This window comes from Arvicanthis niloticus, chromosome 7 (genome assembly GCF_011762505.2).
Source record: "Arvicanthis niloticus isolate mArvNil1 chromosome 7, mArvNil1.pat.X, whole genome shotgun sequence".
NCBI classification, from domain to species: domain Eukaryota; kingdom Metazoa; phylum Chordata; class Mammalia; order Rodentia; family Muridae; genus Arvicanthis; species Arvicanthis niloticus.
The window spans coordinates 22,080,588-22,106,509 of record NC_047664.1 but is presented as its reverse complement, the minus strand read 5'-3'; the positions used below and the strand labels follow the sequence as shown (position 1 = coordinate 22,106,509).

General features: G+C 42.8%; 1 protein-coding gene across 6 annotated transcripts in view; it reads left to right on the top strand.

Moving 5' to 3' along the window:
• Window positions 1–25,922, top strand: part of Sertad2 (SERTA domain containing 2) — a 102,875-nt gene that overhangs the window by 34,424 nt on the left and 42,529 nt on the right. Inside the window, exon 1 of one of the 6 annotated variants that reach the window (XM_076938078.1) lies at window positions 6,782–6,876. The exons of the other annotated variants lie outside the window; for them this stretch is intronic. The gene's annotated coding sequence lies outside the window, so the exon portion shown is untranslated. Of the gene's footprint in view, window positions 1–6,781; window positions 6,877–25,922 lie in introns of those variants that run through there. 6 annotated transcript variants of the gene reach the window in all.

The window sequence follows — 25,922 nt, the reverse complement described above, 5'->3', positions numbered from 1 at the left end:
GTGTGGGTTTCTTGGCTTGGGAAGCTAGGCTGATGATGATGCTATCTTTTGCTGACAGGAGGAGAGGCTGGGAAAGGGGAGTGTATTCTGCCTGGATCCCATTGAACTTAAAATATCAATAATCTCTGAAAGGAGTTGTAATTCTGAATGTCATTAAAGATCTAGGTAGAGATACACCTACAAGCCATCAGCACCAAGTCCACAGTTGATGTTGTGGGAGTTTCTCAGGAAGTTATTTTTGGTGACCCAGTACGGAAGTCAGCCCAAGAACACCTGAGGGAGTAAAGCCTGAGAAGCAGAAAAACTTATTGTGGTCAGTTTAAGAATTTTGGCTAGGTATAGTAAGTTCATACATTAAATCCCATGATTCAGGGTTGAAAGATTGGGACCCCTGTCTCAAGAGCATGCACCCCATCCACTCCATGGACTTCTGCCCCCAAAAAAGCTAAGACCAAACCCAACAAGACACCAGCAAATCCCTCTCACACAAAAGAGGTGAAGGAAACAGGCCCTGGGTTTCATGAAGGATAAAGCAAGAGCCTTCGCTAGGGAAGTCGGAGGACTGTAGAATGGCTACTGAGTGAAAAGGAGTGAGTGCACTATTGTAGCAGCATGTTTGTGGACATAGCGGGATTCGAACTCTAGAGAGAACATCAATGTGAGGCAGAGGTCTGAAGCTGAGGCTTGAGCTCAGTGTTAGTGGGATTTAGGGTTGCTGGAGCCCTCAGATGAGCTGCTCAGGAGAAGATGAACAACTGGCAGCCTCAGAATGGCCACGTGAGGTTGCGGAACAGAGAGGTAGGCAAACAGAAATACCCAGTAAGGATGAGGTCACACCAACCAAGAGGTTCATATTAGAGGCATGAGTTCCTAAGTAGGCTGATGTTGATGGCCCTGGCTGTACATCAGAGCCACCTGTATGAAGCTCGTGCCACATCATACACCACGTGCCACACTCCCCTTCAACAGCTGTGATACTGGAACCTGAGAGTGGGACCTAGCTCCGGTGTTCCCTCATACTTTGAGCTTCAAATTTGTAGTAATGGAGGAGGAGGGACAGACACAGACTGGAGAGCTGTTTGGGGGAGTACAGTTTCAGTAAATCAGTAGGACTGGCTTATTTCAGTTTGTAGCAGGAGAGGCTGGGTGCAGACAGGGTCTTGAAGAAGTAAAGTAAATGGGGACAATTGGTGCCAGGTGCTCTGCAGTCTCCTCGCAGAGTGACTGCTACTGTCAGCTATAGCTTATGTGTGGGTCCCTTTGAGATGCCCTGTGAGACTTGAGAAAATGAACTGGTGCTCTAAGAATGTGAGAGACCACAGCCACAGGCCGGCCTCGGTGGCCAGGAGCTGCATCGTGTAATTATCTGGTTAACTGCTCTGCTATTGAAGTGACATACAGTGCTCACACATGCAGTGGGGTGACACCTAAAGTGGTTATACAGGTTTTTAAGTTCTTGTACGAGGCAAGAATTGCATTTGGTCAAAATTGCTCTAAAAATCTCTCAGGGACGTGAGTGGTGGAGACTCACATTATCTTTGCAGCAGCAGGTGAAACAGTTGGGTTTTGCACACTCACATTGGTGGAAAAAATGTAACTCCGCACTAAAAAGCCTTATTCAGCTTAATTAAATGTTATCGATAAGGACAAGTACTCCAGACACTGAGGAATAGTACTCAGTACTGTCTCCTGTAAACAGTATTGCTAAACGGTCCTTTTCCAGCTTTCTTTTGTAATTTGAGCATATATAATTGAATTTGGGAATTAAAACCATGATAGTGCTCTACTCATTGTATTTGTATTTCTGATGTGTTAGGTGTGTGATGTGTATGTGTGTATGTGCACGCATGCAGCCCAGGTTAGCGTCTACCTTGCTGTATACCTAAAGATAACTTTGAATTTCTGTTTTTTTCTGCCTCTGCCTCATGAGTACTGGGATTGTAGGCATGTGCCATTACATCTGGAGTTGTGTTTTGTATTTTTTGTTTGCACAAACGTATTATTGAAGTATAGTAGTTAAGAGCCCAGTCCTTGAAACATGGTAGTGCATACCTCTAACTTGAGCATTTGTCAGGCTGAGGCAGGAGCATGCACCAAGTTTAAGTCCAGCCTAGGGTATATACTGGTTTGAGGTCAGCTGGGCTACTGTCACTGTTAATTTTGATTATCAACTTGATTGTATTAAGACACACTTAGCACCTTAGTGAGACATCTGAATATGTCTGTGAAAGCTTTCCAAAGAGGAGTGAAAGTTTTCTGAATGTAGGTGACACTCTCCTGTGGGCTGGGGTCCTGTACTGAGTGAAAAGAGAAAAGCGAGTCTCCATTGATTCATGTTGTGCACTGTCTGTTCCTCCATTTGTCCATCTAATTAAGTCAGCATGAAGATAATATGTACTGCCTCAGTGTACAGCCCTGGACACGGGTCTGGTTGAAGTGATGGTATGTATGTGCTGACCTATGAGCATAGCGTGGTGTTAGACCACACGGTCAGGGTTTTATTACAGTGGCTTGTGGCCCGGTAGAGATGCTTCCGATGAAAGGGGTGGAGCTGTGACTTTAAAATGATTGAATGCACCTAAAAGAGATCACTCCTAAAACTCAGAACAAAACAAATACACTTGTCAGGGCACAAAGTCCATCTTCAGACCAAGGCAGATGATAAGTAATTAAAGTAGTAGATTCCTACCCTGTGGATGCTTTCAACCCCCAAAGATGGTGTTCTGTGTGTTAAAGGCAGACTCTTCTTGGTGACGTGAAGATGACTTCCTAGGTATTATATGTGCGGCTGGGCAGGAGAGACTTCATTTACAAGTGTGTCCCTGTTGGGGTGAAAAAGAAAGCAGTTGCTTCTGAATAAGGGAACCAGTGGGAACGCGCGTCAGTACAAGGCTCTTCCTCTTTATCACAGTGCTGAGGTGAGTAGCAAGCTAAAGAGATGCTTTGGTGCTGTGAGCAAACGATAAAACCAAGCCAGGATGCACAGAAGGGAGGCAGGGAGGCAGCAGCCCTCTGAGGTTTGTCTGCCAGCAAGCTTCTTCCCTCAGAGTTGTTCAGCTGCCAGAGCTTGCTGTGCACAGTTCAGAAGAACAAGGTAAAACAAGCTACTTCTAGCTACTTTGGTAGATAATCTAGGCCTAGGCCTATCCTCTAAAGAGAAAAGGAGACTTTACGTTATCTTGGCATTTGGAAACAGGCTCTGCCAGGTAGCCCAGGATGGGTTTTAATCATGGTCCTCTGGTTCTGTGCGAGAATTGCAAAAGTTTAAAGTGTGGGGCTCTGCTTCTTGTTGGTAGATGTAAAAGTTTTGATGTGAATAGATTAAACTTCTTTTGTTTTAACCAACTCCATATTAAATTTTACTCCTTTGGAAATTACACTAATTGTGTGTATGTGCCTGTGAATGTGTGTGTATGTGTTATTACTCACCTGCTTACAAGGATAACACGTGTTTGCATAAGAAAGCCAAGCTGTTAAAGTTTATCCCTACAGTCTCCTCTAAACAACAACAAACCTAACCAACTTCTAAACTCCTTTCTCCCCCACGATATACACATAAATAAATATCTGACTGAGCCCATCCATGCTGTCTGTCTGTTGAGACTGCTCCTGGTTTTGCTAACTCTTCCTGTCATATTGGGTTTTTTTTTTTTTTCTTGTGCTACAGACCATTTTTTTTCCATTGCAGAGTGCTTTTCTACCATTAGCTATATTTTATTCAGCAAGCCATATTGGCAGGTATCAGGGCTTTTCTCTTTCATTTATCATAAGCAACATGGTTCTGGAAACAGCACACACACTTCTGTCTTTGCGTGTGTTCCCATTTTTCTCTAAAGGATAAATTTGTAGGTGTGGGCTTCATAATTCTAGCAAAAATATAAAATATTTTATAATGTCAGTTTGCTCCAGGAGTTGTCCTCTAGACGTCTATTCACAGTGAGTGAGATGGTCTGCTCTGTCTCAGCTATTCAGTGTCACCATCCTGATTTGACTAAGTCATTATTTTAGTAACTTTCTGGATTCTCTGTGCTGGATGTTGGAAGCTCAATGACAAACAATTCAGATACTTTTTTTTTCCTTTTTTTTTTTTTTTTTGCCTTGCCAGGATTTATTTTGAAAAGCTACAGTCGTTCTACGTTTGCTTGCTTTCTGTTAAACCTCGTAAGATGAGATAACCCAGCAGGTAAAGGTGCTTATAACCAAGGCTAACAACCTAAGTTCAACTCCTAGGACCCAAAGATCAAAAAGAGAACCAAAACTTGTGAGACTTGTCCTCACCTCTCCACATGCTGTGGCATGTACACCGTGTCCCCCAACACACACTGTGGCATGTACACCCTGCCCCCAACATACACTGTGGCATGCTCACCCTGTCCCCAACACACACCGTGGCATGTACACCCTGTCCCCCAACACACACTGTGGCATGCTCACCCTGTCCCCAACACACACTGTGGCATGTACACCCTGTCCCCCAACACACACTGTGGCATGCTCACCCTGTCCCCAACACACACCGTGGCATGTACACCCTGTCCCCCAACACACACTGTGGCATGTACACCCTGCCCCCAACATACACTGTGGCATGCTCACCCTGTCCCCAACACACACCGTGGCATGTACACCCTGTCCCCCAACACACACTGTGGCATGTACACCCCCTGGCCCCACACACTATGGCATGCACACTCTGACCCTAACACACTGTGGCATGTACGCCCCCTGGCCCTACACACTGTAGCGTCTACACTGCCTGTCCCCCAGCAAACATAGGAAACAAAATAGGGACTGGACAGATGATTCAGCAGTTAAACATAGTAGCTGTGTTTGTAAAGGGCCTAGGTTCAATTCCCAGCATGGACATGGCAGCACAGCAACATCTATAACTCCAGTTCCAGGGAATTTGATGCCCTCTTTTGGTAAGACATATGTGCAAACAAAATCCTCATACACATAAAGTACAGTAAATTTAAAAAAGAAAAGAATTTTTAAAGCTTCATTTATTTTTCACTAATGACAGTACCTTTTATGTATTTATTGACTAGTAATCTTATGAATTGAATATTCATCATTTTTATTTTATTACTCTTTGTTGAGTGTTTACATAGTCATGTCTGTCTTTCTCTGCCTTAAAAGAGTTTGTATCCCTTGGACTAACCAGACTTTTTGGTTGCAAAGCTAGAAACTGACAGTGGCCTACATAAGTCAGAAGTGGTGTCAGGCTCTCCAGCATTGCTAGGAAGGCTGGAAATGAAGAAGTTGAGGACCTTCAGAGGAGGACTGAGACAGGGCTAAGACAGGGGTGGGCCCTGAATCTGCTGCTACTCAAATAGTAGTTGAGGTCAATGTGTAGTCTCACTTTTCCTCAGTGTGTTACCCTGTGGTACCTTTCTGCTGTGGTAGCAAGGACACCAGAACTAAGTTTCATTCTCTTAATATTCCATGTAGAAAGAGAATACATCCCAACTAATGGGTGTGTACACACCTTGTCAGTCTTTTGACTTATTTTGGGGCATGCAAGCATTGGTGATCCAGTCATTGTGACAAGGTCATGAAATGCTTTGATTGGTCAGGCCAGGGTCATGTGGCCATCCCTGGTGTTGAGAATCGAATCAGCTGGATTAAAAGAGGGGCAGGACTTTCACAGTAGGAAGCTTTTCCTGGAGAAAGGGGTTAGGGGCCGCTAGAGCTGTTGGGCGTTCTCTGGTGTGCTTTGATGTTTGCAATATTGATTCTGTACTCCACTGTGCACAGTGCTACTTTATAACCATGATTGATTCAGAAAATTAAAATGTATCCATTAGATCTTTTTCTTACTTGACATCAGTCACTAGAAGGATACTAAAATGTCAGTAAGTCTACAGGAGAGCCCATCTTTAAAAAATCAATATCAACCAATCAGTCAATAAAATGCCAATAAGCATTGTTTCACTCTCTGTGATCAATTATAATAAATGAGCCAGTTGTAGTGGCAAACACCAGCAGGATATGCTAAAGCTGCAAAGTCAGAAGGATCAGGAGTTCGAGGCCAGCCTGGGCTGTAATAAATGAAAGAAAGTTGTCTTGTTATTGTACATAGGAACATGGATTCTTAATCTTCAAGATTCATATATAGTAAAGATGCCTATCTTACTAAAATCCTACATATGTGTGATATCTGATGTAGGCATGGTTAGAGGTCTAGATAGTAACATTTACCAGCAAAGCCAAAAGTACAACGCAAAAAAAAAACCAAAAAAAAAAAAAAAAAAAAAAAAAAGACCAAAAAACAAAACAAACAACCTCAGTCGTGTGTTCTGCAAGCCAGTACTGCAGTCACTTGAAGCCATTCCCCTGTCTGAACCGCCACTTGCTCAACATCTTTTCTCCCTTGAATGTCAGTAATGTCCTGTAACAAGCAGAGAAACATGGAGAAAACGGTGTGCTCTCATGAAACAAATCATGAAGCAAACATGGATCTTAGTGTGTCTCCCTGTGGGGAAATGATGTTGACAACTACTTGAGAGTTTAAGGGTGAATGTTTACATAACAATGTAACTATTATCATAATAGTCTGGAGTATTGTTGGGAGGGAATAGCCTAAGAATGGCCTTTGTGCAATATAGCATATTCATAGACAGTTAACTTAAAAAAAAACAAACAAAACAAACAAGCAAACCACCTAGGTTGCGTTTCCAAACTTGGATTAGAGTGCGTGTGTGTTTACTTATTTGTTTAGTTTTAGGTGCCAGGATCTAACAGTGGACTTTGATTGGTAATAAACATGAGCTTTGCACTGAGCTGCAGCTCCAGGTCTCAGTTCTTTTGATAGCTGCAGTTGTGGGGAAAGCTGTGGTTGAAGCTTTCTGAGGAGAACAGTCTGACTGACCAGAGGTAGGCTGTGATGGGCCAGCCAGGGTTTCCCCAGTGTCTGAGGTTCCTTGAGGTGTGGTACTGGGAAGATGTTTTCGGGTGTGTGTGTGTGTGTGTGTGTGTGTGTGTCCCTGAGTGCCTAGTCCCCAGCCAGCAGTGTCTCTATCTTCTGAACTGCAGGAATCCCCTGAAGTTAACCCATTCCCACCCAGCCAGCAAGGTTTGATTGGCACTTTCTCTCACTGATGGTCTTATCATTTTGGCACTTTGCAATTGAATGATTTATATGAAAGCTTTATATAAACTTTGGGCCATATATTTGTTGTCTAAGTGCAGAGATTAACAGTGAATAATTTTATGACAGACCACCTTTGGCACGCCTAGTTATTGAGGGAGTTAAAAAAAAAAAACACAGAGGGACTTTTTAGTCATCCATTCTCTGTTCTTAGTCATCTCTTCCTTTTATGGTACTTATTATCGCTTACCCTTCTAGAAGGTTCAACAGTGTAACCTCATCGGCCATACAGGATCATTACAGGATAACCAGTGTCCACTTGTGAAAACATAATCTGAACACTGGTATACTCTCCTCGGATGTTAATGCATCAAACTCTTGCGGTCACTAAAAGAGTTTTATGTACCTGCCATTCAGGGCATCATGTTGTCTCTCCTCTTGTACTACTCCTTGTGGTTGGTCACGTTCAGAATTAGTAACAAGAGAACTGAAAGTCAGTGTGGATAGGAGTTTTTTGTTTTAATGCATAGGAAAACTAGAATGGGGGGAGGCTTTCCTTCCCCCCATTCTAGGCGATGGGAAGTATTGTATGCATTTAGCCACTTGACTCTAGTGGCCTGGGCAAACTGAGTGTTACACAGTTGCATCCTCTGCTCCTGAGTACCAGGTAAACTCACTTCATCAGCTGCTCTAAGGTGTGCTCCTGTAAGGGCGCACTGGAAGCGTTTCTTGTCACCTTTTCTAAAAGTTTGATAAATATCATTCTAACTTCTAATCCTCCTGCTTTCTCCTCAAACCAATAGGCCCATTTCTCTAAACTATCTGCCATTTTCATGAATTTTAAGACTAAGTGTTTCAAAGTTTATGCAGTTACCAGAAAGTTATCAAGGCTTGCAAACAGCTCTAAAGGTAATGGTTAACTGAGGTAGGAAAACAAGGATTTTGGCTGATGAGTCAGATAACTGGTAGGTCCTCCTCCAGACCTCCAGCAAGGCAGTGTGTTGCAAAATAGTCTTGGGAAGGTCTGGCAGGCGGTGGTGACTCAGGGTGGGCCAGCCCACTTCTCTCTCTCCTTGGCCCCTACCTTCCTTTCCTGACTTCTCTCTTTCCTCCCTACATTACCCTCTGTCCTGCAGTCATGTAACTGGAATCCTACTTCAGCCTCCCTCCTTCCTCTCTCCTCTCTTCATATCCGGTCCCCTGAACTCTGGGGCGGGGGCAGGTAGGTCCTGTTTCCTCTAGTCCTCAGGTGTCTTACCCAGCCATTTGTCTACTAAATTACTGTGTGCATTCCATTTTCTTCATGTGCCATGATGTGAAGAAGTTTGGAACTTGCTCTCTGCAAGATAAAGCAAGCACCTTCAGAGGGCCACCAGTGACTCCAGACTGCATCAGTACCACCTCCCAAGCGCATTTAATGTCACATTCTCATCAGAAAAATCTCAGAGTCCTAAATGCACTAGGCCACTTCATTCCTTGTCTTGGTGATCAATTCTCTGTTTCTCCCTGTTTCTGGGCTATGAAATTGACACAGTCTAAATGTGATTTTTTTTCCTTGGCCTCACTAGGCACAATCATTTTTTTGATTTTAAACAATTTCCTTTTGTTTATGCCCTCAATAACCCTGCTATGTGAGCCAGTAAAACTCTCGCTCTGGAATTACACTTCCCGGGTTCGGATCCCAGCTCTGTGCTAGCTGAGTGACTAGTAATTAAGAAATTTCATAAACTTCAAAACACTCAGTTTTCATATTTGTAAAATGGACACAGTACTGTTCTCTTGATTCCAGAGGATACCACTACAAAGATTAAGTAAGAGTAAAGGTATTTAGTGCTCCTTGGATGTTATCGTATAATAATTTATCTGTTCTTAATCCTTAAGAAATAAATTCTTGCTGTGTGTGAGTCATAAACTCCTTGAGTCTTTTAAAAGACAAAAACGAAACAACTCCTTGAGTCTTATTTTAAGATGTCATATTCATTCTTGTCTAACATCTATGGCGGGGCTTGGTACTGTCTTAGTATTTTGGTAGGTGTTCTTAGCTTCCTATATACCAGTGTTGTAGGGAGCACGCTAGAGGTCCTCCTGTATGTATGCCTGTGTTTTAGGGAGCACTCTCGAGGTCTTCCTGTGTGTATGCCTGTGTTGGAGGGAACATTATACAGGACTTTGTGTATACCAGACACAGCACCAAGAACTTTATTAGTGGCACCGCCCTCAGAGACCCTCACAGTGCTACTATGATTGAAGGACCATTTTATCCATGAACTAACAGGAAACCGAGGCATGGAGAAGCTAAGCACCTTCTCTCTGGTCATAGAGGCAGTAAAAGGAAGAACTGAGTTTGATCTCAAGCACTTTACCATCATGCTACCAGGCTACCTTCTACTAAGTGCCTGTCAACTGTGTTAAAACAAATGAAACTCAGGGAAAGAGGCCTGTGAGAGAGTGCTGACTTGTGGGACAAAATCTAACTGAAAAAGATGTGGGTGTCATGGTTTGAATATGCCTGGCTCAGGGAGTGGCACTAATAGAGGCCTTGTTGGAGTAGGTATGTCACTGTGGGTGTGGTCCTTAATACCCTAGCCCTAGCTCCCTGGAAGGGAACTTTCCACTAGCAGCCTTCAGATGAAGATGTAGAATTCTCAGCTTCTCCTGTACAATGCCTGCCTGGATGCTGCCATGTCCCTGCCTTGATGATACTGGACTGAACTTCTGAACCTATAAGCCAGCCCCAATTAAGTGTTGTCTTTTATAAGACTTGCATTGGTCATGGTGTCTGTTCACAGCAGTAAAACCCTAAGACAGTGAGTAAGAAGTAAATGATCAAGCCAGGAATGTGCACATCCTTTAACACTCTTGAGGCAGAGGCAGGTGGATCTCTGAGTTCATGGTCATATTGGTCTAAAAAAAGCAAGTTACAGGCCGTCTAGGGATACTTGGTGAAACACTGTCTCAGAACAATAACAACAACAACAAAGAATAAACAACAAAAACTCTGGGAAATCATCAAGAAATAGATTGAATAAGAAGAAACACTGTAACTCTAACTCCAGGATAATCCTTGACAGTAACCAAAGGTGTGGCTGGTCCTTAGCAGGTGTTTCTTGAATTGGAATGCAGATGAATTAAGAACATAAACTTAATATCTTGGATTAGCTTAATACCAAAATTAAAATTATATCCTTGGAGTTAGAGAGATAAAAAACTCTTTTATAGAAGATCCAGGTTTAAGTCCCAGAACCCACATCAGGCAGCTTACAACTATGAGTCCAGCTCCAGGATATCTGGCTGCCTTGGGTACCAATACACAAATGCACATTCCCATGCACAGACACATAATTAAAAATAAGTCTTTAAAATATTTAAAATTATTATTGCACACATGTGCTAACATGTCATGGTATGTTCATGGAGGACACCTTTGTAGAGTCAGTATTCTCTCTCCATCCTTACATGGGCTCCAGGGGTCAAACTCAGGTCATCAGGTGGCAAGTGCCTTTACCTTCTGAACCATTTTTATTGACCCCAAAATATCCTACAACGAAGTTTTTTTTGTTGTTGTTTTATTTGTTTGTTTGTTTGTTTTTGTCCATCAATATAGAGTAAATAACCTAGATAACTAGAAAACCAGGCAGAAATATATGAAGGAATGGTTTCATATGCCAGAGAGTAGGCAGCAGGGACCCTCATGTCTGACCGAGGACGCCCTGAGGTCACCACTGGCTTTTGTGCATCTGTAATGTACCTGCACTAAGGAAAGAGCTGGAGATCCAGACTCTAATAGAATTGAAGAACAAGTCTGGAAAGATCAAAAGTAATGTGACATTTGTGAGGCCAGAGAGGAAGGAAGCATGAGGAAAAGGAGCCCCATGTGTCTGCATAGGTCCCTAAGTTAGGAGAGCACTGAGCTAGGTGAATCTTCAGTTAACTTGCATGACAGTGTGCATGCTGGGAGAACACACAGGACCTAGATACAGTCACCCTCAAGCCTAAGATGCATTACAATGGAAGAATAGAAAGCAAAACTCAGCAAAGAGAAAAGGTTGGTGGAGAGAAGTCAGGAGCACAAGATTGTAAGAGTCCCCTCCCAGTGATATCACACAGGATACAGATACTCTTCACTTCCTTAGCAACGAGTTGTGACAACATGTATGTATGAGATGCTGTCTACTAGTGAAGCTTTCCAGAGACTTGGTGCTAGGGCTTTTATTAGGGGCAGTCCTGCTGTGTTAATTGTATTCCACATTACTGGGCAAAGAACTAGGAGAAGGTCTGGGGGACATTTGGCAATTTCTGGAGACATTCTATATTGTCACAACTAGGAGTTGCTGCTGACATGTGGGACAGAAGCCAGGAATGCTGCAAAACAGCTGCATTCCACAGAGTAGCCCCTGACTGGTGCAGCCTCAGATGTCAGGAGAGCCAAAGTTGAGAAGCCCCGATCTAGACGCTAACAGATTTAAGAACAAGTCTGGAAAAGATCAAATTAATCTGTGCAGATGACCTAAAAATGCTAGTCAACTTAAAAAAATTGTTAGTGCTTTGATAATTTCATGTGTATAAGGCTAAATCCAGACATTTTAAAGGAAGTCTATAGATACTTAACAACTCATCATTTATTGTGCCAAATGTCCAATTAAAAGCCACCGGGTATGTGAAGATGTAGGGGTCAAGGGGTCAAGAGAACTAGAAATGACATAAGATTAACTAGCAGACCACTTATCAATATGATCAAGGATTTATTAAGGTTAGACATGAACATATTAAGTACTGAGATGAAAGATTCATTTATACCTGAATTTCTAGAGCTGAAAATACAGCATCTGAAATGAAAGCATCACTGCACGGGCATCACGCCGGGCGTCACTCGGGGACACGCAGGTATCACATGGGCATCTAACAAATGTCACATGGCCTTTACACAGTCTCACAGGTGTCACACAGGCGTTATGCAGACGTCACATGGGCAGTATATGAGCGTCACGCAGGCATCACACGGGTGTCACAGGGGCAGCACACAGGCAGCACACGGTGTCACGGGCAACACACGGGTGTCACGGGCAGCACATGGGCATCACACAGTGTCACAGGGGCAGCACACAGGTGTCACAGGGGCAGCACACGGGTGTCACAGGGCAGCACATGGGCATCACACAGTGTCACAGGGGCAGCACACAGGTGTCACAGGGGCAGCACACGGGTGTCACAGGGCAGCACATGGGCATCACACAGTGTCACAGGGGCAGCACACGGGTGTCACAGGGCAGCACATGGGTGTCACACGGGTGTCACAGGGGCATCACATGGGTGTCACAGGGGCATCACACGGGTGTCACAGGGGCATCACATGGGTGTCACAGGGGCATCACATGGGTGTCACAGGGGCAGCACACGGGTGTCTGAGGGGCAGCACATGACACCACACAGATGTCACAGGGACAGCACACAGGCATCACAGGGGCATTACATGGGTATCACAGGGGCATCACACAGGCATCACAGGGGCAGCACACAGGTGTCACAGGGGCATCACATGGGTGTCACAGGGACATCACACGGGCGTCACAGGGGCAGCACACAGGTGTCACAGTGGCATCACACAGGTGTCACAGGGGCAGCACACGGTGTCACAGGGGCAGCACATGGGTGTCACAGGGGCATCACACAGGTGTCACGGGCAGCACACGGTTGTCGCAGGGGCATCACACGGGTGTCGCAGGGGCATCACACGGGTGTCATAGTAGATGAGAATTTGTAGAGCATCAGTGAACTTGCCAGTGTGCACAGGGAAAGGTGACTGTAAAGAAATGGACAGAGAATCTTAGTGAGCGGGAAGGTCTCACTAAGTGACCCAGTACACATTCTAAGGGCAAAGGGCAAAAACAAATGGAATAAAATAAGATTCAAAGTTCCCAAATTAGATGAAAACCAGAAGCTCTGTCAACCTAATGTAGAAAACACAAAACTACATCATAACCACATTTGCTTAAAAAAAAAAAGCATCATGTAAGACCCACATACTCCTGTATCTGGAACCATGAAGTAGGGACTGTAGAATCACATATTCAAGATGCGAAGGAAAAAGGAGTCAATGTGAAACTATGTATCAAGTGAAACCTCTCAAAAATCAAGATAAACCAAGAACATTTCAACACCAAAAGCTGAACGCTGAACAAACCCATTGCCAGCATAATGGAGGTTTTCAAGCTGGAGAAAGAGCCCAGATCAAAACTCAGATGTAGACAAAGAATAATAGCACTGGGAATTATGTCCTCAGTTTAAAATGAGTGGGGCTGGGAGGCCCCAGTGATGGAGTGTCTCCTGCTCTTACAGAGGCCCTGGGTTCAGTTCCAGCATCCGTATCAAATGCTTTACAACGACTATAACTCCAGCCCCTTAGGGGTCGAGTGCCCACTTCTGGTCTCTGGATACCCATATACACATGTGTCTCTCTCTCTCTCTCTCTCTCTCTCTCTCTCTCTCTCTCTCTCTCTCTCACTCTCCCACTCTCTCATTCCCTCTCCCCCTCCCCTTCTTTCTTCTATCCCTCTCTCTCTCACACACACAATAAATAGGAAATTTAAAAATTAAAATGTTTATTGTAAGCACTAATAAAAATATCGTGAATGGGAAAATAAAATACTTAGTTCAAAAGAGAAGAAAATCAGTGGAAGACAATTTTATTGTTGTTCCTTTCAAAAAAGGAGAAATAAAGAAAACAAATAGCAAGATACTAGACTTGAATCAACCCATACCAAAAATTACACTAACTATAATGGTTTATAGGAGCCAGTGTAGGAGGTGAAAGCCAGACTCAAGTACCTGTTACCTATAAGCAGGGCCCAAATGATTGCCATCTACAGTTATGTTATTGTGTGTTTATCACATAAACATAGGCAAAAGTTACAAGAATAAAGAAAAATAAACTATACCTGTTAATCAGAAAGAAACATTGGCAACTTTAGCCATGTAGAAAAAGTAGATTCAGAATAAGAAATATTACCAGGTATAAAAAAGAAAACTTGTAATAATTATAGTACCTTAAGAATATGTCATCAAGCCTAGCAAGATGGTTATCAGAGAAGGTTCATCCCATGCAGAGACTCACAGCCATATGTTAGGTGGAGCTTGGGGAATCCTGTGGAATCAGGGGAGGAAGGATTGAAGGAGCCAGAGGGCTCAAGGACACCACAAGAAAACCTACAGAATCAACTGACCTGGGCCCATGGGGCCTCACAGAGACTGAACAGACAACCAGGGAGCCTGCATGGGACTGATGTAGGCCCTCTGCATATATGTTATGGTTGTATAGCTTGAATCTTCTTGTGGGGCTCCTAACAGTGGGACGGACGGACGGGGGTGTGTCTATGAGGGTTTTTTGGGGGGTTTTTTGCCTGCTTTTGGGACCCTTTTTCTCCTACTGGGTTACCTTGTCCTGACTTAATACAAGGGGAGGTACCTAGTCTTACTGCAACTTGATATGCCATGTTTGGTTGCTATCCCTGGGTGTTGTGCCCTTTTCTGTAGAGGAAAAGGAGGAGGAGTGGATTGGGGTGGGAGTGGGGAATGCTGGGAGGAGAGAAGGAAGGGGAAATGGCGGTTGGAATGTAATATATAAGACAGTAGTAGTAATGAAAATGAAGACTATGTCCTCAGATTGTTTTACACTTTCTTTAAGAAGTTGAATTTTCGCCGGGCGGTGGTGGCGCACGCCTTTAATCCCAGCACTTGGGAGGCAGAGGCAGGCGAATTTCTGAGTTCAAGGCCAGCCTGGTCTACAGAGTAAGTTCCAGGACAGCCAGGGCTACACAGAGAAACCCTGTCTTGAAAAAAAAAAAAAAAGAAGTTGAATTCTCTCCTTGAGTATGGATGGATTGAACTTTGTATCTGACAGAGAGGAGTTAAAGATCCTGTGACAGGAGCTGAGAGATGGGTCAGTGACTAGGAGTACCTATAGCTGTTGCAGGGGAGTTCTGTTGACAGCACCCATTGTTGGGTGGCCTTAACTTTTTTTTTTTTTTTTTATCAAGACTTATTTGACAGATGGCATCTTTCAAATGAGTTTTGTGAAATCTGTAAAAATTTCTAATAAAATACCTTTGCATCATCCTGGGCCATAAGTAGTGAAATTAATTTTAGCACTTAATGTAGAACTAAGCAATTCATGTTATTAGAGTCCACAGAGAGTGACCATCGATCCTGCAGCTAAGTGATGAAGAACATGTTCTTGTTGTAGTTTAGTAATTCTATGGAGACAGACAAAGGTTTACTCTCGCTGGGTCAGGTTGCCTAAGAGGAGGAGGGTGGGGAAACTCAGCCTATGCTGGTGTTGGAATGGAGTGGTGAACATGGTAGGAATTGTCCCTTACATGACAAAGCTGTTCCTTACCTACAGACGGCTTGTGTCCCCTGTCTCTTGTGTGGACTTCTCAAGCCAGGCACAGACACTTGCATTGCCAGTGTCCTGCTTGCACCTTGGAGCTGACTGTTCATGCACTGTGAGTTACTGTTCTGCTTTCTGCACAGAATGATTGGAACATGACTGGTATCAACAAACATTTGTCCACCGAATCAGCTAAACCACAACAGGGTCTCACAACTTCCTCAGTGTGGTGGCAGGAAATTCCAAAGCAGGAGCCCGGAATAGGCCCTGGCACAAGTTCCCACTGCTGTGGGGCTCTGATGGCCACCGGCTCAGCACGCTTGTTTCCCGTCCAGCACTTTGCGCATGGCACATGGCTCCATGGAAGTCTGTGCTTTCAGAGGTCCCTCTTTCCAATGCCTGAGGAAGATGCAGGGCTAAGGGGCAGTCATTTGGAAGAAACTCTGCAGGTCTGTAGGTTAACTTTGAAGATAGATTTAAAAAAAAAAAATCTAGGGCTTTCAATAGTGTGCGCATATGCATGTACACACACACACACACAGCCCCCACTTTGGCCTCTTCCTATCACATCCTGTCTAAACACCAAGTGCAAAGATTTTCAACCCTGCCAATGTGAAAACCCGTGAGTTGGATGAGTCATGGATGATTGTACAGTATACAAATTCTTTCTGAATGAAACTATTTAAAAATGCTTCTCTGATTATTTGAGCTTTAAAAGAATCAATCTGAAGACAGACAGACAGAGGTGAAAGACAGACAGAGAGACAGAGACAGCGTGAGTGAGCACTATTCATTCTGTGTGTGAGTCTGAAGGTAGGAGGATGGATGTTGTTTATACTACTCATGAATTTTATTGCTCATGAATTTTATAACTTTCGTAAACCTCACAGATTTCATACTCTTCTCAATCAAAATAAAGTAACATTGTTTTGATTGAGAAGAGTATGAAATCTATATGATTGTATAATATGGGCTATTACTTTGAAATGAAATCCTTGGTTCAGAAGACTAAAATAAAATTAATTATTTGAGCAACATTCAAAGACCAGTTGCTAATATACAAATTATAAGTATAAAGCAAAGGCATTTCCTTTTTAAGATCATGGATAGATACATAGTCTCGGCATTTTCCCTTTAAGATCCCGCAGATACATAGTCTCTTGGTCATAGCTACTTCACTTTCTCCCCTCACTCACCTACAAACTCCGCCCAACACATCACCTTCTCACCTTCATGTCTGCTCCTGTTCTTCTGGGGTGGGGTTAGAGGCAGGCAAACCATGAGTCCAGTCAATGCAGCCGGCTGGATAGTGGCTGCTCTTGTTGGCATGTTCTTCTGCCTGTCTTGTGCAGGCAGCTGTGTCAGGTTCAGAAGGCAGCACTTTGCAGCACTCCCTCCATCTCTGGCTCTTTTGTTCTTTCTGCCTTCCCTTTCCTGAGCCTTGCAGGGGGTGGGGGATGATACAGATGTTCTATTTAGAGCTGGGCATTTGACAGTCATTTATTCTCAGTACTTTGACCAGTTGCGAGTCTCTGTATTACCTGATGCTCACTGCAGAAGCTGCTCTTCTAGCCAAGGTTGAAGTGTTAAGCATATTTAGACAACATGTCTTATGTAGTAAAGCATAGTAACAGGTTCCCTCATAGGGCCTGTGACCTCTGGAGCCAGGGCTTCTGACCAGGTTTACAACACCAGGCATGAGTTTTTTCCTGTGGAACAGGCCTCAAATCCAATCAGAAAGCAGTTGTCACCCTGCTAACCTTCAGGCCACTATTGTACCAGTGGGCCCGTCTTTCCTGGCAGGTGAGTTATTGCAGCATTCAGAATTCATCACTGCATGATAACAAAATGACTTTTCTATACCAGCAATTGTATACAAAGCTATTATCACACTCTGGATAATGTATTATTCTTCAGAGACAGGATCTCACTAAGTAGTTCAGCTGGACCTTGAACTTCCAACATTTCTGCCTAAGACTCCTGAGAGCTATATATTCCTTTTATTTTCATACACACATTACTTCTAAGTTTTCAATATTTATTTAAACAATTTTTAAAAAAAGAAATCATTAAATGTATATATATATATATATATATATATATATATATATATATACCTTTCTAAAGTAGTAATCTCACTGATACTTAATTTTGTAATATTTGTATTAGTATCTTTTGCTGTGTAACACATTAACTTAAAATAATAACCATTTGTTATCTCAGTTTCTGTGAATCAAGAATTCAAGTCCAGTGGCTGGAAAGACAGCTCAGTGGTTAAGAGTACTGGCTGTTCTTCCAGAGGACTTGAGATTGGTTCCCAGAACCCACACGGTAGCTCACAACCATCTGTAATTTTAGCTCCAGGAGATCCAACACCCTCTTCTAGTCTCAGGAGGCACATACATGGTATACACACACAGATGCATACATGTAAATAAAAATAATAAAAATAAATGTTAAAAGAAGAATTCAAGTATGGCCTTCTTGGTTACTTCTGTCATACATGTTTGAGTGTCAGACAAGGGACACAGTCTTGTTTAAAAGCTACATAATGACAGATGATTAGGCTTTGAACACAGCAGCAGCATTGACACCAAGTCCTGAAGTGAGCAAGAGTCATTGTGATGTGTTCAGAAAATCACTTCAGAAAGTATCAATGGTTATCATATTTAAGTTTGAGGTACTAAAGGAATGTCCCCCGAGGGACACTGCTAGCTATTCTAAAAGAAATCTAAAAGAAATGCATTTGTAGTTGTAGGAGGGACAGTTATAGCATTAGGTGTAATTATGACCTGGTCAAATATATAATGTTTTTGTGATTGTATGTAGGATAGTTACATCATATTTAGGTGTTACAACCTGTTGTTTTCATTTGGAAATTAATGACATAGGAGATACATGATTGTGTATCAAGTTGACAAGGGGTAGACTTGTAATGGATATTTTTGGTTGTCACTTGGCTGCATCTGGAAGGCCCTACAGTGAAGAGCACACCTGTGAGAGATTATTTTTGCTTGGTTTGAAGTGGGTGAATCTACTTCTAGTCTGGAATTTTGAGACAGGAAGATACACCTTTAACCTGAGCCACACCTCCTGTTGGAAGCATTGAAGATGCTGAAACTGCATGAACAAAGTTTCATAAAGAGACCCAAGGATGGTGCCACCTTGATACTGTACAGTTTTAGAGGGCAGAGAAAGGCCAGGGGCTGCTGGGAGAGAAGTGTGGACCAGCAGAAGGGAAGAAAACGAGGTGTGTGCTGTCCTGGAAGCCATGTGGACAGAGTGTTCCTGAAGGAGGGAGTGGTGAGCTGTGTAGGTCAGCTCAGGTCAGGTAAGCTCTGAGAACTGGCCACTTGAGCAAAGGAAAGCAACTGGTGGCCTCCACATAACTCAGAGGGAGTCCTTTACTCACCACCATAACTTGTGATCATTACAAGGATAAAATGTAGCTTCAAAAGATTTGTTTTTCAAAAGCTTTTGGGGGGGCCTAAGAAAGTTAAAAATCTATAATCCAACAGTTTCATTCCATTTATAGGTATATTACCCCCAAATGGAAAGAACAGGAGTGCACACAGATATGTGTGCGACAATATCTGTAGCAACATCATTCACAATAATCAGAAAATAAAAATTCCAAATGTTCATTAAGAATCAAGTAGGTAAACAAAATGTGGGATATCTCTACAATGCAGAATTAGTGGGGGGCAGGGAAGGGGCAGAAATTTATAGACGTGCTGTTATATACTCATAATCCTAGCTTTTGGAAAACTGAAGCAGGAGGATCACCAGGAGGATCAGCATGGGTTACAGAATGAAACCCCGTCTCAAAACACAAACAGAAAAAAATATTAATGGCACAACATTTATGAATCTGGAAAACATACCAAGCGAGAAAATCCAGACATAAGAGGCCAAATGCTATATGTTGGCATGTGAAGTGCCTAAAATAACTAAGCCCATAGCAGCAGTAATGTAAAACAGGCTGCTAGGGGCTGGGGCAAGAGAGGAGGGAGAATAATTGTTCAGTCAGTACAAATTTTCTGTTTAGGTCCATAAAACAGTTTCAGAAACAGATAATGTAACATTAGTTGTACACTAGTGTATGAGAAATTTCTGTTACTGAATTATATACTGACAAAAGGTTTGAAATAGTACATACAGTTACCACAGGGCTTTTTGAAACTGAAGGGCTGGGCTGGGGGTACAGCTCAGTAGTAGAGCATTTGATTAGCATGTTCCAAGGACCTGGGTTCAGACCTCAGTGCATATTTAAGAAGTATAAGGGAATTGACAGCATATCCTCCTGTGTGTCTGCCTGTCTTGGAATTAAAGTCTATAAACAAGCAAAAAAATACCTTTTTCCTGGATTATTTCTGACTTGGGTCTTTCTTAAGCATCGTATGTGACCTGAGAGCTTTCTTGTAGATTGTTTGGTACATGTTTCTTATACTCTTTTATAGTTCAAGTTGTAGTTATTACAATTTAAGAAAATAGTGTCCCTGTATATACGGACCATTATCATCAGAAGACCAGGAGAGAGCTGGTTATCATGCATGAGCCAACTAAAATGTGAGGAGAAAAATACATCTCTGTGTTTGACACAGTCTCACTGTGTAGCACAGGCTGGTCTTGAACTTGGGAGTCCTGTCTCTACTTCCTCAGTGGAACATTATTATTATGCTCAGAAGAGTATATCATTTAAACACTACATTTAAAATTAATGTGTGTGTACACTAAGGAACACTATTCTCTCAAATAATGGTTCTTGAAAATAATGTCTTGAGCACACATCAATAATTTTCTTGCTAAAACAGCATTTCTGCTAGTGCCACAGAACTGATAGGAGAAAGCCTTGAGGAGTGGGAGGTTTTGTGGTGCATATTTAACAACCGTGACAACTCAAGAATTGTAAGCAGCCTCGCCTCCTTGTCTGGGATCCGTTGGCAGCATTGTGTCTGCTGGCAAACCCTGCGACATTCTACTGCAGCCACAGCCGGGCCGCTGCCGGTCGAGGAAATGTTTACAGAATGTTTTCAGGTCTTGGTGGTATCTGTATTAAAAACAGCCTTCCACTATTCCTTTCAAAAGCCACCGTGCTAAAATGTGTAGTAAATTTAAAATAAAATAACAAAACATGAGTCTAAAATTGCGTCTCAGTCTTGATGAAACAAAGGCTGGTGTGTTGTTGTGGCCCAGGGAGCCAGCCCTTGCTGCCTCGTGTGATTTCAGAGGTGAGTCTCGATGGGGGAAGATAGATGGATGCCAGATGCAGTTTACATAGATTCAGGCAGCTGCTCCGAGGCTAGGTTTCATTAGCTGGTAAGTGCGCCAGCAGAAGCAGCAGAGTGGGGCCCCACATGCCAAGAGGACAGGGAGAGCAGCGGAGCAATACAATATTCACTAAGTGATTTTAATCTCGGAGATTGAGTGTCGCCCAATCAGTTTCCAGGCTATAAAAAACAGTGCATGAGACGACCCAAGCTTTTGTCCACTTGGGGAAGAAACTTGTACTTTTTTTCCTTTTTTGTTTGTTGGTTTTAAAACAACTACCACAAAAAAAAAAAAAAAAAAAAAAAAAAAAAAAAAAAAAAAAAAAAAAAAAAAAAAAAAAAAAAAAAGAAAGAAAGAAAGAAAGAAAGGGAGAGAGAGAAAAAAGTTCACTAAATCCATATGGATAGTTTGCGTTTAAAAAAAAAAAAAAAAAAAAGCCAAACTTCCTAACACACACAACCTTCCAAAAAGAAGCCCCCTGTCACAGCCAGGCAGACAGTCCTCAGTACATGGGACAGATGACTATTTTAAGTGAAAGTCTAAGATGAACTTCCCAGGCCTCTTCCAGCCTTAAAGTTGTCTCCTACCCTGTCCCACAGTCACATCCATTCTCCAAAAACAAACAATAAAACAGAAGTTTTTGTATAAAGATAAAGCTTACGTGTTTTTGAGACCATGTGATCTGCACAGTTAGTGTTGAAATCCATGTACCAGCTACATAATTGTAAACTTAAAGTTCTAATAAAGGAGTTTTTGCTCTAACTACTTCTGGGGTCATAAGTAATTATGACAGGACTCCGGCACCAAGCTTGGCTGCTGTGTATATGTTTTGTTGTCTGAAGAAGGGAGCTATTTAGTGTATTTTTAAAACTTGTTAAACTGCCTTTGCTGTTCTGAGAAGTGACCTAATGTGTCAGTGATGCAGCCATTTTGTGTAGGATAATTTTGTTCACTGAAAGTAACACAGAGTTGCTAATTGGTTAGACATGTACATATTTGAGAACTGATCTTGTGGCAGTCCCAGCTTTTCTTTTAGTCTTAGGAATGCCTCACACATTATGGCTCTGAGACATTACACAGTATTTTTCTACAGATCTGTGTGTGCTCAACTCTTAATAGCAAGATTTGTTCTTGGAGAAGAATGGCTTCTATTGTACTTGAATTTTTTTTTTTTAGTATTTTAACTTAGTAATAATTATTTTTTAGTCCACAAAATGGTTAAAGATTTGAGAATAAACTATGTCACCAAATAGCTATGTGGTACCCTCCTTAGTTTGAATGCATTCTGGGACTGATTGTGTTAGTCTTTGAAGTTTTTCTCAGAGCAAAGCTCTCATTTCTGGATTTATATCTGAATTAGAAGGGATAATATTAGGAGTGGAGCTGTGGCTCAGTAGCCAAGAGCCCTGTACGCTTTTCCAGAAGACCCAGGTTAGATTCCCAGCACCCACATGGCAGTTCACAATCATCTGTAACCCCAGTTCCAGGGGTTCTGATACCTTCTTCTGACCTCTGAGGGAACCAGACACACACATAGTGCAGAAGTGCATGTAGGGGAGACACCCATATACATGAAAAGAAATAAAACAAAGGGAATAATCTTAGGTGATGTGGTTTTATTTCATCGGGTCTTAGGGAGTTGCTTTATAGTGATCACCTCTTACATTTTATTTCTCCCAGCTCCCCTCTCTTCCTCTGGGAGTCAAGCACTGTCTGCCTTATCAGATGACACTAACCACTGAGACCTTTTTGCTGTCCTGTGTGTGCCATTCAACAAGGCTTTGTGTGTAGACTTGTTGGGTAGAGGGGATCGCTCTCATGGAAAGTGGGTCAGGAATTCAAAGTCATAACACAGGTAGTGAGATGTACTGTGAGACCTTATCTAAAAACAACAACCCCCTGCAAACTAACCCAAAACAAGGACAGCAGACCAGTTGAGAGACTTAGACTTCTCTCTTGGTGATTTATCAGACAGTCTTGCTCAAGCTTTGCCTAGGATCTCATAATTATATTACATTGTGTACATTATATACATTAATGCATTCAGGTAGTGTTAAACAAAAAACAGTGGGTTTGGTTTGATATCAAATTGAAGTGGCAGAGGGCATTTTTGAATGCTAGTCAGTTGATGAAGTTACTCAGCAAAAGTGCCTTTTTCAGTCCTCCAGCTCCAGGATGGAGCTGCATCTCCTCTCTATGGCACTACAGCATTATCACAGCACAGTTGACTAGGTGTGCTGGGGATGGGCAGGGTTCTCCAACACCAGAGACCACCATTGTGGTGGGGAACTCTGTGGATATTATGTTGCAATTACTAGAGTAGCTACCGCCATCGCTGGCCATTCTCAGGCACGTCCTTTCCTCACTTAACCGATCTCATGATCTTCGAAGCAGCACTAGGCTCTGGCTGTGGCTCCTGCCCTCCGCCTCCTTCTTGAAGCATGATCTTGGTGTGTGGCCTTGCTTGTCTTCAAGCTCATGATGCTCCTGCCTCAGCCTCCTCAGTGTGCCACCATCACTAGCCTCTTTCCCTTGGGGACCTATGAAGGCCAGTGCAGGGTCAAGCTGGAACTTGAAACCCCATGTATCCCAGGAATATTTGACTTTCAAGTCAGTGTTCTTAGAAATGTCAAATATATTGACCTGACCATCCCTTGCTCTAAATTACACTTCATTATAAAATAATCTCAAAATGTTCTATATGGTTTCCCTACAAAAGAAACAGAATATAACGACATAGCAGCAGCCAAACTCAGTGAACAGTTGACAGTCACATTCTGTTGACAGAGTCATGGAGTCACGATGATGCATGGCTTAAGGGGCCTTTAACTGCATGACTTCTGAGGTGAGGGGGAGGATTGGGTGGTGCTTGTGGAGTCACGTGCAGTACCCACTGCTTGGTGGGGGCAGAGGAGTGTGAGCAAAGTTAGGCAGAGCAGTTTCATGCCCCACCCGGTGGCTCATCCTGGCATTCTAGGCTCTGCGTGTGTCATCGGTGTATGTGGGCTGGAGCTGCATGAAAGCACGGTAGCTTTCCTTTGGAAATATAAATAACAGTGAAATAAACAGTGGACTGCCTGTGCCCTTCCACAGAGCGCAAGTGTGTGTCACATCTGCATGCGGGGCTTTCTGTCTACAGCTAATGCTTCCAGTAGCTAAAACCAACTTCAGCTTTCTATTTAAGTGTCTAAGATTCAGTTGTAAAAATCACTCTAAGCTAAAGCTGTTTATAGAAAGTAGCTAGTGTGTGGGCATACCAAAAAGAAAAAGGCAGGCTATATTTAAAAAGTGATATGTTAAAGTTTTTCTGATTCATGGTGCTAGATAGGTAGGTAGACAGACAGATCACCACACACAGTTTCATCTGAGTTTGTTTTTAGAAATGTGCTTTGGCAAAGAGCCTTCATTTGACATTTAACCAAAGTAATGGTGTAAATTTGCAATAGTGCGTAAACAGAGTGCGCTGTAATTTGTACATGCTATACAGCTTAAAAGTAGCTAAAGGCGGGGCACTGGTGGCACACGCCTTTAATCCTAGCATTTGGGAGGCAGAGGCAGGCGGATTTCTGAGTTGGAGGCCAGCCTGGTCTACAGAGTAAGTTCCAGGACAGCCAGGACTAAAGAGAGACCCTGTCTCGGAAAAAAAAAAAAATAGTTGAAGGTGTGGCCTTACAATCATGTGCTCTACAGCAGCAGATGGACGGTCACCATCCGCATCCGTAGAGATGACAGTGTCACAGTGATTTCCTGGACAGCACAGATTTATCGAGTACTTAGGGTGTTGGGAAGTTTCAGCAGAGTATGTCTAGATTTGCAACCATGGGAAGTTCATACAGGACCTTCATAGATATAGCATACTAGCATTCTATACCCTTGAGTTTTATGCAGAGCTTAAATTTATCTGTAGGTGTGTCAGACTTGCTTAACACAAGGATGTTCTATGAAAATCTCACTTTGTACATTTATTGCCATTGTTCAGTGCTACTGTTTTCCCCCCCACGGGCAGTGCTGGTATTTCCTTTTCTGATGATTGGGAACCATTAGAATGCTAAGGTGTTCTGTTGAAGTAAGAGCTTTAAGTCATTTCAAATCAGGACATAATAAGGTCACTGTTGTCAGGGTTTAAAAATCCTCCCTAGCAGGGTAGTAGAGGCACACACCTTTAGTCCCAGCACACAAGAGGTAGAAGATGGTGTGTCTCTGAGTTCAAGGCCAGCCTAGTCTACAGAGTGAGTTCCAGGATAGCAGGGCTACACAGAGAAATCCCGCTGATTGATTGATTGATAGATAGATAGATAGATAGATAGATAGATAGATAGATGGTTTTATTCATTCTTTCTTACCTATTTTATAGTCCCTTTTAAAGTTTCATTTATAGTCTTTGGTTTAAGGGAGAAAAGCCAAATATATTGAAAATTAAAAGTAGAGGCACACACCTTTGATCCTAGCACATGGGAGATAGAGAGTGGTATGTCTCTGAGTTCAAGGCAGCCTGGTGTACAAAGTGAGTTCCAGGACAGCCAGGGCTACACACAGAAACCCTGTCCAATAAGTAAATAATAAATAAATAAATAAAGGAAAGAAAGAAGGCAGGCAAAAGTGCAGGGCTAGTGAATGTGGTAACACATGGGCTTTGTGATGCTCTTCTGTCTCAAGGGTACAGTTGTCCTTGCTTTGTACATTCTGAGAAGCTGGAGTCTCAGAATGAACTGTTTTGTCTACCACCACCATTTCCTGTGTACCTCAGTTTCCTTCCTTCCTTCCTTCCTTCCTTCCTTCCTTCCTTCCTTCCTTCCTTCCTTCCTTCCTTTCTTTCTTTCTTTCTTTCTTTCTTTCTTTCTTTCTTTCTTTTCCGAGACTAGGTCTCTCTGTGTAGCCCTGGCTGTCCTGGAACTCACTCTGTAGACCAGGCTGGCCTTGAACTCAGAAATCTGCCTGCCTCTGCCTCCCAAGTGCTGGGATTAAAGGCGTGCACCACTACCGCCTGGCCTCAGTTTTCTTTAATGATCAGCAGTGATGCACATATAGCCTTTGTAACCTGCTTCCACTTACGTTACCTGCCTTGGTTTCTCATGATCCTGAGATATTGGTGGGGCGTTTATTACTAAATTCCTCAGGTTAGAAACCTAAGACATGGTTGAATCTTAGAGGTTACAGATCTCCCAGGGACGTTCA